At 40.8% G+C, this 12,379-nt stretch overlaps 1 protein-coding gene across 1 annotated transcript in view; it reads left to right on the forward strand.

The window, feature by feature from the left end:
- The window catches only part of SLC45A1 (solute carrier family 45 member 1), a 63,669-nt gene that overhangs the window by 34,738 nt on the left and 16,552 nt on the right, over positions 1-12,379 (forward strand). The gene's annotated exons all lie outside the window — the stretch shown is intronic.

Below are 12,379 nucleotides of genomic sequence, written 5' to 3' on the forward strand. Positions count from 1 at the left end.
GAAATGTGCTTGAAAGCTGATGAGCTTCCAATGCAAAATAAAACCTACAATGCTTGTAGATCTCACACACTAGAACTGTGGGGCTTTCTGTGAAGCTCTGGTTCAGGTTTGCATGTAATAGTGAAATTAAAACTTGGCACTACTTTCAGGCTCATTTAGAGAAATTGTCCCTAGGTTATGTAACAATTAAAGGACCAAATTATCCTTCAGTGCTTGCATTCTTCAAAAAAAGGCAAATATTTTAGAATCATGTAGCAGTCAAGAGGTACCAGTGAAGTCAGCTGGCCTAGAAATTATTTCATGTGTCCTTGGTATGAAAATGCATTGAAGTTTCACAACAAAAAAGCAAACATAACTTACTGTGACCTGTTTTCTAGCCTTGGGACAAGATTAAATTTGAACTGGTGACAGGTATCAGAGTATTTGCTTAAGCAAACAGAGTAAAAGTTAAGTCTTTTGGAATGTTCAGTCACCCATTTCTGCATGATTTGCATGATAAAATCTCAAAGAATGGAATAGAAACACTTTTCATATGTAAAGTAGCAATCATCAAGTTCTTCCAGAATCTTCTATCTTCATACTGAAATGTTCTGCAGATTTTTCCGTAAGTTAGGTGGAGTAAAAAGGCAAATTTATCATCTTAAATGCAATTTTCTGATGGTATCCCAAACAGATTAAGCTACAATTGCATTTCCTTAATCCCAACGTTTTGAAAGTAAAATTGCTTTTACTTGAAGTTCTGTCACTACTGAAGCCACAATATTTTGTTTACTAGCAGAGCAGTTCTAGTCAGAGGCCACAAGTAACACTCTTTTTGGTCTTTTTGTCTCTCCTTGCAAATCCTCTCAATTTCTTAATGACACTTAAATTTATTCCTGTTTTTTAATAAATTGTTCATGGTGTAGACTTAAGAGTTATTTTTTAGCTATTTCTTGGCTATTGTCTCCAAATACTTAAGAGAGGTCTTAGTCCTGGATTGTCCTGTTTGTGCTTCTAAAGATTTGGTTTTGTCTCTGACCTATGAAACTTCCTTATTTTTCAATGACTTGCAGATAATGAGCATTGGCAATGAGATCTTAGATGTCTTGTAGGGCCCCAGGATGCTGATTCAATAATATCCCACTTTTAGTACTACTTTTTAAATGTCACTCTGAGTTTCTTTCAAGCTATAACATGCTATGCATCATATCTTGCATTCCAAAAAAAGAAATAACTATGAGAAATACCTACTTTTTCTGTATTACTGTTGGGAGATTTTACCCTGTAAATGTCATAATGGACAATCTGATTATTACAGATGTTTTCATAGCTGGATGAATTTGTTTTTATACTAATGTACACTTCTGACTGTCTTTGTCTGCTGGAATATAGGTTGTTTTGGTTTGGGTTTCTTTTCCGGTTCCTCACTGCCTCTTCTGTTATCTGTTTCCCAAGCTGGTTACAAATAGTTGCTGCTATTTTTAGCTTCTTTCTGGCTTTCATTAATCTTGAATTTCCAAGATTGTCATTATGACATTCGGGATAAATGTTTTCTAATTAAATTCACCTCTTTTGAACTGCCCTGATTTAAAGGATCTGTCTAAGAAAAGGCATATTCTAAATATAATGTCACTGCTAAAGATGCACCTTTTCCTGACACAGATAGAGTCAGCAGCTCGAGGTTTGGCTACAAACCTACTTAGTTTCTTGTTTTTCAGGTCAAAGTAACATCCAGTCAGGCTTTGCATGGCATGAGGCAGAAACAGGCTTTTCTAGCATGGTGAGTACTTGTAGAATCAACAGGCTGATGATTTCTAATGACCAGGAATTCAGGAGACACTGCATCCTAAATACGAGCAGAAGGGGGTCAGTAATCTGCCAAGTAAATTCCGTTTCACCCCTACATGTTTGAGAAGTGGCTTCAGGGAGGAATTTAGGAAAGGCTCATTGTGGAATGACTTAATGTGAGCTCTCATGAGGATGGAAAGGAGCACTACCAGGGGGAAGTTCAAAATGGAGGTTGAAGGAGCTGTTTAAAATTATAATACGGGTAGGGATTTAATGATGATGTTCATGAGAAGACCTTAAGGGATCATGTAGCAGAGGATGTTTTTCCCTTTAGTACTCACTGATTTCAATTATAAGCTCTTCTCTCTGTCATTACTTTGTTCAATGTAAACTTTTCCAGCCTCTTTGCCTTTTTTTTTTTTTTTTTCTTCCAGAGAAGACAGACCAGAAGTGTCTCTTTTACCAGGCTTTAGTTTGCTGCTTTTCCCGGCCATTGTCATTCAATGGTTCCAGGAATAGCCAGGAAAGATCTTGCAAGGTCACAGAGTTCCTCTATGTCATCTCCTTGGCCCAAGGCAGGATCTAATAACATTAACATGCTCTCAAGCATCCTGGCAGACAATCTTAAAAGTCTCCAGGAATACAGACTTTCCTGTATCCCCACACAATTTAAGATTATTTTTAATAGAAATTTTTGCCCCCTAACATATAAATGAGAAAAAATAGAAATAAATAATCTAACATGATTCCATAAATTGTACAGGGGCACTCAGGTTTTGACATGAACAGCAGAGACACAGGTTTATGAACTTCACTGCTATATTTATGAAAGAAGGAATGATTAAATTATGTATAGTTTGCTGTAATAATGGTTCCAGGCATCTTCCTTGAACCAAAGCCCTCTGAGATATGGTCAGCTGATGGACAAGAATTACATCCACAGGCCCTCAATCAGTCCCATTCTGCCCCAGGATAGTCAATAAGTGCCACTTTAGTGGCATCCTTTCCACTGGCTTCTTGGGTAAAGAAAAACAAGAGTATAATGTTCAGTGATGCAGCAGATGTTTCAAAGTCCTCCTCAAGGAGGAGATTACCCTGCTACCTAAATTAGGCATATTATGGAATTTCAGAAATGCAAAATGTCCAAGCTAGGTTTGAATTGGCTAAGAAGGTTTTGGATTTAAACCCTGTTGGTGAGGCCTATGATACTGGCTTTACCAGAATTTTATGGTCTTTTATTTGTCTGGTGCCTGTTCTGTCCCTAAAAGACGAGGAGGAAGGAGCAGAGCAGGAGAGAAAATACAATTGGATGATGCATTTGGTTTGCTGTAAAGGAATCATTTACCTTTGCATTGCTTACTTGCCTCCTGTCTGGGTTACCATGACCTGCAAGGGAACATTCCTCTTCCACAGCCAAGGCATTCAGGCAGAGTTAATTGAGCAATTAAATTATCAGGTGATGGAAATAAAAAATCTCATCCGCATAGAAGGGTTTAGCAATCTGGCTCCTTTCAGTTTCTGACTTACTGTTATGTAATGTGTGTGTTGCTACCCAGGTGCACTCTGTGCAAAACAAAGAGGGAAGCAGCTGTTCTGACTCAAGCTTTAGAGGACATGACTTCCATGACTTCTGTCAACCCACCACAGACGAAGGTGACAGTTGGGGTTTTTGAGGAGACCCTGTGATTGTGGACAGTCCATTTAATAGAACCTCTCTTCCCAAATTGTCCTTTCTGTGTAGTCTCCCATCAGGGGTTTGTAGCAGTGGCTGAGATAACAAACACATAATAAACCCTTTCTCTCCAGCTGGGTCTGTCGCACCTGTAAGTATCCATGAAGGGGTGAGAAAAGTTAGACAGTGTCCAAGTGCTGGTGGGTTTATACAGAATTGCAAGTGGAAGCAAATTCCATTTTGGAGAAGAGTAACAGAGATAATGATTGCCTTAGTGAAGATCCATTTGGTGTGACAAGTAGAGGCAGTCTAAAATGCATGTGTTTTCTGAGAATATTGATGTGATGTTTGGCTTTGCCAGCTGTCCAGCTTGGCAGTTCTGGAAGTGACACAAGAATTAAAAGCACATCAGAAGTCTAGATCCTGCTTCCTGTACAGAGCTACCAGTACACAGATTGCTGTTTTAGCTACAAAATTGATAATGATAAAAACCACACTTGTCCACGGTGTCTACATGTTTCTGCCCTTTTGAAATTCTCAAGGGAAATAATTCTGAGGAGAGATCTAGACTCTGTTGTCCAGTATGCTTTAAAGCTGAGGGAGATACTAGCCCTGGTCATCTCTTCTGTTGAGGAAAATGTGTGCACAAAGTTCCCAGGACCAATACTATGTTAAGACTATGTGCTCCTGTATCTGAGAACTGGCTCTCTGGGCTTTATTTTTAGTATGATCCATGGAAAAATAAAGGGTATGGCCTGACTGTGGTTCATGGACTAGATTTGGTGGCAATGTTTCTCTTTAGGCAAGTGGATGGCTTGAGAAGCTGTGCAAAAGCTGCAGCAAGACACTTTTATCAAACCTGTTTATCTCCTATCCAACTTGCCCAGAGACATAATAGTGACAAAAGTCTACTTGTATAAATATACTGATTTTCATCTCTGTCCTTCAACTGTGAAATCTGATCTCTGGAACTCTCAGTGAAGACATCTACTTGATACTTGCAATGTAAATGAGCCTATATTCTAATATCTTTGGATGTTCACTTTATCTTTGATCAGTAAGTTCTCCCATTTTATTGCCCGCATGTAACCTGATCACTTAAGCCAGCCTCCTGGTGCACTTGGATTTTAGATTAAAAAAAGCAGCTGTGGGAGGTTGGAAGCATTTCCCCCCTGTGCATGGGAAGGTTGGCAGCCTCTTGGCCAATGCGAAAATGAGAGCCAAGGGAATATCGTCTGTTTGAAGGAATTGCCTTGAGGTTATCATGTCCTCTCTCTCCATAAGACTTGAGAAGGAGATTTTCTTGACTTTGCAAGAGATGGTGACTTGGCTTGGTGTGGAGTGGATGTGATCTCTGTCCCTGCTGTCTTTAAGAAAGGATTGTTTAGATAGTTCTCATCCTTATGGCTGCAAGGGACCAATACTGCCATGGGCTGAGCTCTCATAGAGCACATCCAAGCATCTTCCACCCATGTTCTCTCTTCCTGTTTGACTAACACATCATTCCAGAGACCTGTGCATGTCTACTGCTTCCCTCAGTAGCTTATTGCATCAATTGATCTTTTCTAGCTCTGAAAAACATTTTACTTGTAATTTCAATTTGTTTAGCTTTAATTTTCTGTCCTAGGTTGAACCAGCTGCTTTAGAAGCTCTTGCTGTGTGTCTCATGCAGGAATTCAACAGATAAAATTCTTTAATTAGATTATTGCAAAATATTTTTCAGCTCTTAAATAATTTCTGCCATTCTCCACCCTTTCTCAATGGTATTTTTCATTTTTTTTTTAACCCTAGAGCTTGACTCAGGCTGCAGTGTCATTTTCATCTGTTCCTAGAAGGAAGAATACTCCCTGCTGGTTAAGGTATTCCAGGCTGCAATCAGACCCCTTCGTGTAGCTCAGCCTCAGAAGAGAGGAACCAGCTGCTCATTTACCATGTTCAATCTTCAGATATAGAAGTGGCATTAAACTTTCATATAGAACCAAACCCAGGGATTCTCAGCAAGCTCTGCTAGTCCTACACCCAAAGAGATTATAATTTTACTGATAAACTGAGTAACTGTGTACCTGCAATAATCACTTATTTCTCATGGGAGAGAGAAAATAAAAGGGTAGGGAAGTCAAACTAACAGCAAGCCCATTTTTATTATACCAGGTGGCAGATTAATTGTATTATTTTGAGGTCTGATCTCCAATTTTGTATATAAAGGTCATGGCTCTTGTTGGAGAGGCCAATTAATATATCAGGCTTAATGCAGAAATACCATCCAAAGAGTGTCCAGGTCACCTTTGCTGCTGTTTATTTGCTGTAGCAGATAGTTAATCTGTTTGCTACCTGTTCTATTTCTCTTGCTCAAGAGCATTAGCAAATGTTTATTTGACAGAATGTTCTGTTCCTCCCCTATTTTTTTTACCTCCTTTGTCCTAAGAGAATGAAGACAAATCCCAGAGCAACTCCAGGTTGGAAACATCATGTAGCAAGTTGGACTCTAGTCAGAGCAATTTTATTACTGCTGATGGGAAAGAGTAGAAAACAATGGGCTGCCAAACAGGGAAAGGACCTTTAACTAAAGGGTAAGAAATAAGGAGAGAGGAGATGTTTACAGCCCTCAGACTCTGAAAACACTCAGCAAATTGCATGGCAAGGTGATTAGGTTATTCACACCAGTAGAAGCAGAAGGCAGACTTGTGAGCAGCAGCAGCCACTGTCCACTGCTGGAAACAGCACTGCTGCCTGATCTACCATGGCTGCCCTCCTGTTGTTTTGGTGGGAGGCTGGGCTTGAAGGATCTCACTCAAAAATATCCAAAGCCCCCAGTGCTAGTCCCAGAGGCGTTGCTTTCCTGTGGATGAATTAATTCATTTTCTTTTAATGCTGTTCATTCAATGTGCACTGAAAGTCTGGCACACGTTACAAATCCCTATCATTCTTCTTTGTACATATGATGCCAAGCAAGTGGCAGCTGCCAATGCTGGTTGACACCTGAAAATGACAGAAATCCTGGTTGCTGCTGGCAGAAGGGGAGTGGGAAATGATAGGCTGGCAAATGACAGGCTAGCAAATGACTTGTCAGAAACAAACATTTTTATGATACATGGTTAGTGCTAGAATGCCACTGTCAGAGGTGGACATTTAGGAGGGAAAAAAAATAATGATAAGATGTTTAACCCCCTCATCTCTTTCACTGTGCTCCAGGAAAAGGTAAATTTTACTCATGACCCAGCAAATGTTCTCAGATTTGGTTCCCACAGGACAATTTGCTGAGCCATATACTCTTGAATGCCCCTGCTTGTTTCTGTGGTTTGGATTCTGATGTGTTTAAGGGTTGCTTTGGTGTTTTAGGCAGGCACAGGCCCTGAAAGAGACTAACAAACTTTGAGAGCAGTCTAGAGATGTCCTTGTTCTGTTACTTCAGCTCTGTCCTTTTCTCTGCTTTCAGTGGATGCAAGAGGCAAGGAAGGCTGCCTGGCTTTGGGGCAGTCCAGGAAATATGATGGTACCAGTCTGTATCTGTTTACACCATGTGGCTGTCATGCATCCCAGCATCTCTGTCTCCATGAAGTATCTGATTGTTTGGGATGGAATGCAGACATCTACATGCTGACATCCAGTTAGTCTCTGCCTTGTTGTTAAGATATTTTCAGGCAGAAAGAGGATGACAGCCCCTGCCTCTCCTGTCTGACAGGCACTCTGTATGGGTGGAAGAGGCTAAATTAAAACCAGCAGAAGTGGACTTTCCTGTTTTTCTTGATAACTGGTGTAAAGGAGAGAAGGGAGCAGTCTGTGCACTGCAATTAACATCAGGTGCTATTGCAACTCATCCTGTAATGTGATATAGATACAATCTCAGCAGAAAATTGAATGCTGCAGCTGAGTCAGAAACATAGCAATGCTGGGTTTTGAAGAAAGTAATTAGCCTCAGGGACCCAGTGGTTTCTCATTTCCCCTGTGGCAAACAAACACAGGGAAGTGGGGCAGTATTTCCCATAGGCTTCCAAAGTCAATTTAGACAAGGTACAGAGCCAATTTATAAATCAGAGTTTAATGAATACTTAGCAAGAGGCAGGCACACCTTCAGCCTTCCTGTCCACCGACTACCACTCAGTGCCATTCTGCTTTTTTCTGTGAGTTCTGAGTGCCCCATGTCTGTCTGGGCCCTGAGCCAGCCCAAGCCCCTGCTGGAGAACACAGCCAGTGCAGAAATGCTTTGGTAGTGTGGGACAGACCTGTCAGGGTCACTGCTCACCACCCTCGCCCATGGCCAGCTGCTGTGACCTGTGCTCACCTCACCACTTCTTCCTTCACAGCAGTGGCCCGGCCCTTCCTTCTGCTGCCCTGCACTTGGCCTTCACAAAAGCAATGATTTAAGGTTTTGCAGAAGTCACTGATTATGAGTTCTGCTTTTTTCTCCAGGAGAAGATCAGAAGCATGCAGAAAAAGGACTCTTGGTAGCCAAGAAAATTTTAATCTTACTAAAGACAGGACGTACTGGGCTGAAAGCTACAGCACACAATTAATACAAGAGGCAAAGAATTGAGCTGTTCAGGTAACACAGCAGGGATGAGAGTAGTCTTTATTTATGCTCTATCTTTAAATGAGAATTAAGTTTAGAGCTCAAATATATACAAACTGTGCTTGCTCTGGGTGACTGCAAGTTCCACCATCCAGGATTCTTGCTCCTGCTCTCCTGACATAGCACTTGTCACCTTTCAGTGGTTTGTCACATACAGAATAAAATCTGCAGGGCCTCTGGGGCATAATCACATCCTTGTCTCTTGTGAAATGCATAGTCAATTTGAGGCACTGCAGGGAAATGAAATGCTGTATTTCAGTGAGTTTGCCACACTGGTTTGTGTGTTCCTGCACCTCTTTCCCTGAAGCTGCACTCAGCAGCCACTGCCTCACATGATTTGTATCTTACATGCCAGCAATTAACACTTTTGTTCAACATTTGTCTAGAAGTGCATGGCCAATGTAGCCTAGTCTGTGTTGCCTCAGAGGAGAGTTTTTCCCCAGCCTTCTTTAATTCAGCTGATGGAAAGACAAAATATGATAAAGGTCATAGTCTGAAATATAATTATTTTCCTGGTTTTGTATCGTAAAATATTGGTTGCAGGAGTTTGCTTAGGAAGTAAATGCAAATTTCGTCATTTGGACTTTTTAACTGTCATGGCCTTCTGATCCCAAGCACATTCTCAATCTTCTGGGTTCTCTAAGTGCCCTCTAGTGACTAATTCTCTGAACGGTGTTGGGTTTTCATTGTCAGTGTGAGACCAGCCATTGAAGGGGTGGCTGATGAGGGCAGGAGCTGCATCAACGTCCTCATATTAATCTGAGGGCAGCACTGGTTTGTTCTGCAGAAGTAAATAGCAGTGTTTGTTGAGCAGTCTGGAGAAAGCTCCGGGCAGCAAAGGAGTGAATGTTTATGCTGCTGTTGTGGAAATGTCTGAGCTGAAACATGAGTCAAATCAAGTACAAACCACTGGAAGAAAAACTGTTCAGCTGACAATGCACAACATTTGAATGGTTTAGGTGAAGTGTGGCATTAATGAAATTTTCCTGAATATTAAATACTGATCATATATTCTGCAGTAATTCACTGTGTTGAATTTATTTTCTCAATTAATTGACAACTCAACAGATCAGTGCTGTTAGCACTGCTTTTCATTCTGCAATAAAATGCTGGTTCTTATTTCTGGTAGTGCTTTAGGTATGGGTTTTTGGTTGTGTTTTTCCTTTTTCAAAGTAAAAATTCAAGTGTCTTTTTAAATGCTTAATGCATCCAATAATATAGGCAGTGTAGGAGTTCAGTTCAGGAACTGATTTATCTGGGCTATTAAAGTCATATGACAATGTGCTGAGGGCCAGATATGGAGGTGGTGTGCAGACTGGCACATACAAGGTTTCTTTATGTTCTTACATTGTATTAGCTGCCCACCAACCTCTTTACTCCTACTCAGTTGGCAGGTAAGGGATGCTGGGGCGGTGTAATTTACGTGGTAAGCTCATCTTACCATATAAGCATTAAGAGCATATAATTGAGATGCACCTCACCTTGTTTGAACTTGCTTGTTTTTTTCTGTCCTACTCTGTATTTGCACTGTGTTCAATACTGTAGGCCATAGACCTTAGTGGCATGACTGGGCATTTACAGGAATATAAATTTTGTTCTTCAACTGGTAGCATAAATGTTATGGAAAGCAGAGTTTCATTTGGATTTAACAAAAGCTCTCATCTGCCTGGAATAGATGTACAGGGAGAGTTCAAGGGAAGAAGGCAAGCTGGGACTGGCTCTGGAAATGATCCGGAAAAGTGGACTGTGGAAGGAGCAGGTACAGTTGGGATTTAGAGGACATGTCAGCCTGGATGATGAACATTGTATTCATCTATGTAACTCCAGTGGTAACCAACAACAGGACACCAGGCCATGGAATGGAGACGAGCCAGGGGAAGTTCAGATTGGACATTAGGAGAAGGTTGGTCACCAGAACAGGCTCCCCAGGAAAGTCATCATGGCACCAAGCCTGTCAGAGCTCAAGGGATGTCTGCTTATAAGGTTTAGTTTTAGGTGGACCTGTGATAAGCAGGAAGTTGAACTTGATCATCATTACAGGTCAGTTCCAGCTTGAGATATTCCACGATTGTAACTCTAGCAATTTTTGTCATTAGCTGAAGTAATTTTAAATAAGTGTAAGACTGTCATGAACTTGGCATCGATAAAATGACTTGGTCCCTGATTTGCAAACTTACAGGTGGTCTAGGGTTGATCTGTTTTAAATTATTGTAGTGCAAAAGAACGACAGCACCAAGGAAGTTGATCAATAACATGACTTTTTGTTAACTGCATTGGACAGAATGAGGAATTTACTGCATAAAAAGAAAGAGTTGCATCAAGCTTTCTGAGGGACTACAGGAAAATTTTGAGTATTGACCTTGCTTGGAAAAAGACTATTTAAAAGAGGCAGGCCTGATGCTCAGTAGCAAATGTACAGGGCTTTACTCCTAGCTTCTTAAGTAATCATGCTGCTGTCTAGTTCCCAAGAAAAACGTCTTAGGGAACAAAATAGAATAGTTCAATTTGAAGGGACCTCCAACTATCACCTAGTTCAATGGCCTGACCACTTCAAGGCTGACCTTCCCTCCCTCTCCACTTGCCAAAATACAGTGAAAAATTAGTGGGCTGGTTTTGGTGTATGGATATCTGGAGCCATGTCTGTGTGCAAGAGGAAAAAATGCAGCTGCTGACACCTTGTTGTCTAGACATGAGCTGAGATCTTTGGATCTCTACTGTGAGAGATCCTGACTGTAGCTTATTCCAAGTGTGGTTTTGCTAAAATATGGTAACTGCCTAAATAGAACGGGAAGATGCTACAGACCAGGATACTCTGGTCTCATATACAGTAACAAAGAGGCTGTTGTAAAAAGTCATGTGAGATGAGTGGTTGTTTTTTCCTCTAAAACCTTCTGAAAACTCACCCAAAATTTCATGGGCAATTTATTTTATGTCAGACAAATGTCTTGAATCCATGGTACTATATCCTACACAGCTGGAAGAACTTAAGACAGTCACTGAGTTTGTATACACATAAATATATATTTATCTAAAATACTTAGAAAAGCCAAGGTGGTGGAAAAGTATATGTGCTGTTTAATATCACTGGCAATGGGTTTGCCAAAGCAGCTGTGGTGCTAAGGCTTAGTACAGCACACATGACTCAGTCAAGTTCTCTTTCAGTGAGAGCTAACCACTGGCAACAAATAAGAGATCTCAACTTTTTCATTAGTTCTGAGTGCTTTCTTCTTCTGTTGGTGGGAAAGAGAGAAGGGCTGGGGAGGGGAAAAGGTGTTTTAAAGGCTACTTTTACTTCTCATTATCCTGCTCTGGCTCTGTTAATAATAAATTTACCTTATACCTCTAAATTTTAGCCTGTTTTGCCCTTGGAGTATTTTTCTCTCAGTTCTCATCTCAACTCATAGGCCTTTCATTAATTTTTTCCCTTTTCCTCTGCCCAACACAGCAGAAGAGAGTGAGTGAATGACTTTTGTGGGTGCCTGGTGTTTGGCCAGTATCAAACCATGACAAGTGTATGCACAGGTCCCTCTGCAGACAGAAAAACTTGGTAACTCATCAGGCCTCTTCTTCCTTGAGTATATACGCTCAATAATCATTGAGCATAGATTAATCTTTGCTCCAGCATTCATGTGGCCTTTGGGTATTCTAAAGCAGCAGCCCCTGAGCACCAAACAACTTCCATGGTGAGTCTGTTCCTTTGTATCTCTCCCCTTCAAAACATCAAGTCATGTTTGGGAAAGAAGCTGCTAGTTCCAGATGGATCACAGAATGACATCATGCATCCACTGAACAGAACCGAAAGATGCTTTAAATTAATTTAAAGACAAAATGAGAAAAAGAAACACCCAACACCACAGAACCAAACCCTGCTCTTCAGCAGGGAGAACAACAAACTCTCTGTTGGTGTCTTGCACAGAATTTCACTCGACTGGAGCTAATGTCTGCTTCAGAGGAAAGGACTATGGGGATAGTAAGAGAGGTTTCTAAGAAACAGAGGAATGGTCTGATCTGAGCAAAGCAAATAATGAGGCCTGCTGACAAATGAAACACTGAGCCTAAAATCAAGCTGTAAATGAGCAGAGATGAATATGCTGTTAGAAGCTGCTTTGTGGAAAGACTCAATAAAAGTGTTCAGTGAATGCAAACCATCTTGCACCCAGAGAAAGTTAAGAGGGAACAGTGCAGATTCATAGCAGTAGGTATTCACCACCAAAAGCTGCTCTTTTGAACGCTGATGGGTTAAACTAGTACAAAGTAAATGAGTAACTTTACATTTCAACAGCAATTTATGTGCAAACGCACAGAGGAGAGGAGATTTGTGGTTTCTGTTTTGTCTAAAGCCCAAAGGATGCTAATAAATGAATGCACAG

The sequence above is a fragment of the Motacilla alba genome, chromosome 21 (assembly GCF_015832195.1).
Source record: "Motacilla alba alba isolate MOTALB_02 chromosome 21, Motacilla_alba_V1.0_pri, whole genome shotgun sequence".
Lineage (NCBI taxonomy): Eukaryota > Metazoa > Chordata > Aves > Passeriformes > Motacillidae > Motacilla > Motacilla alba.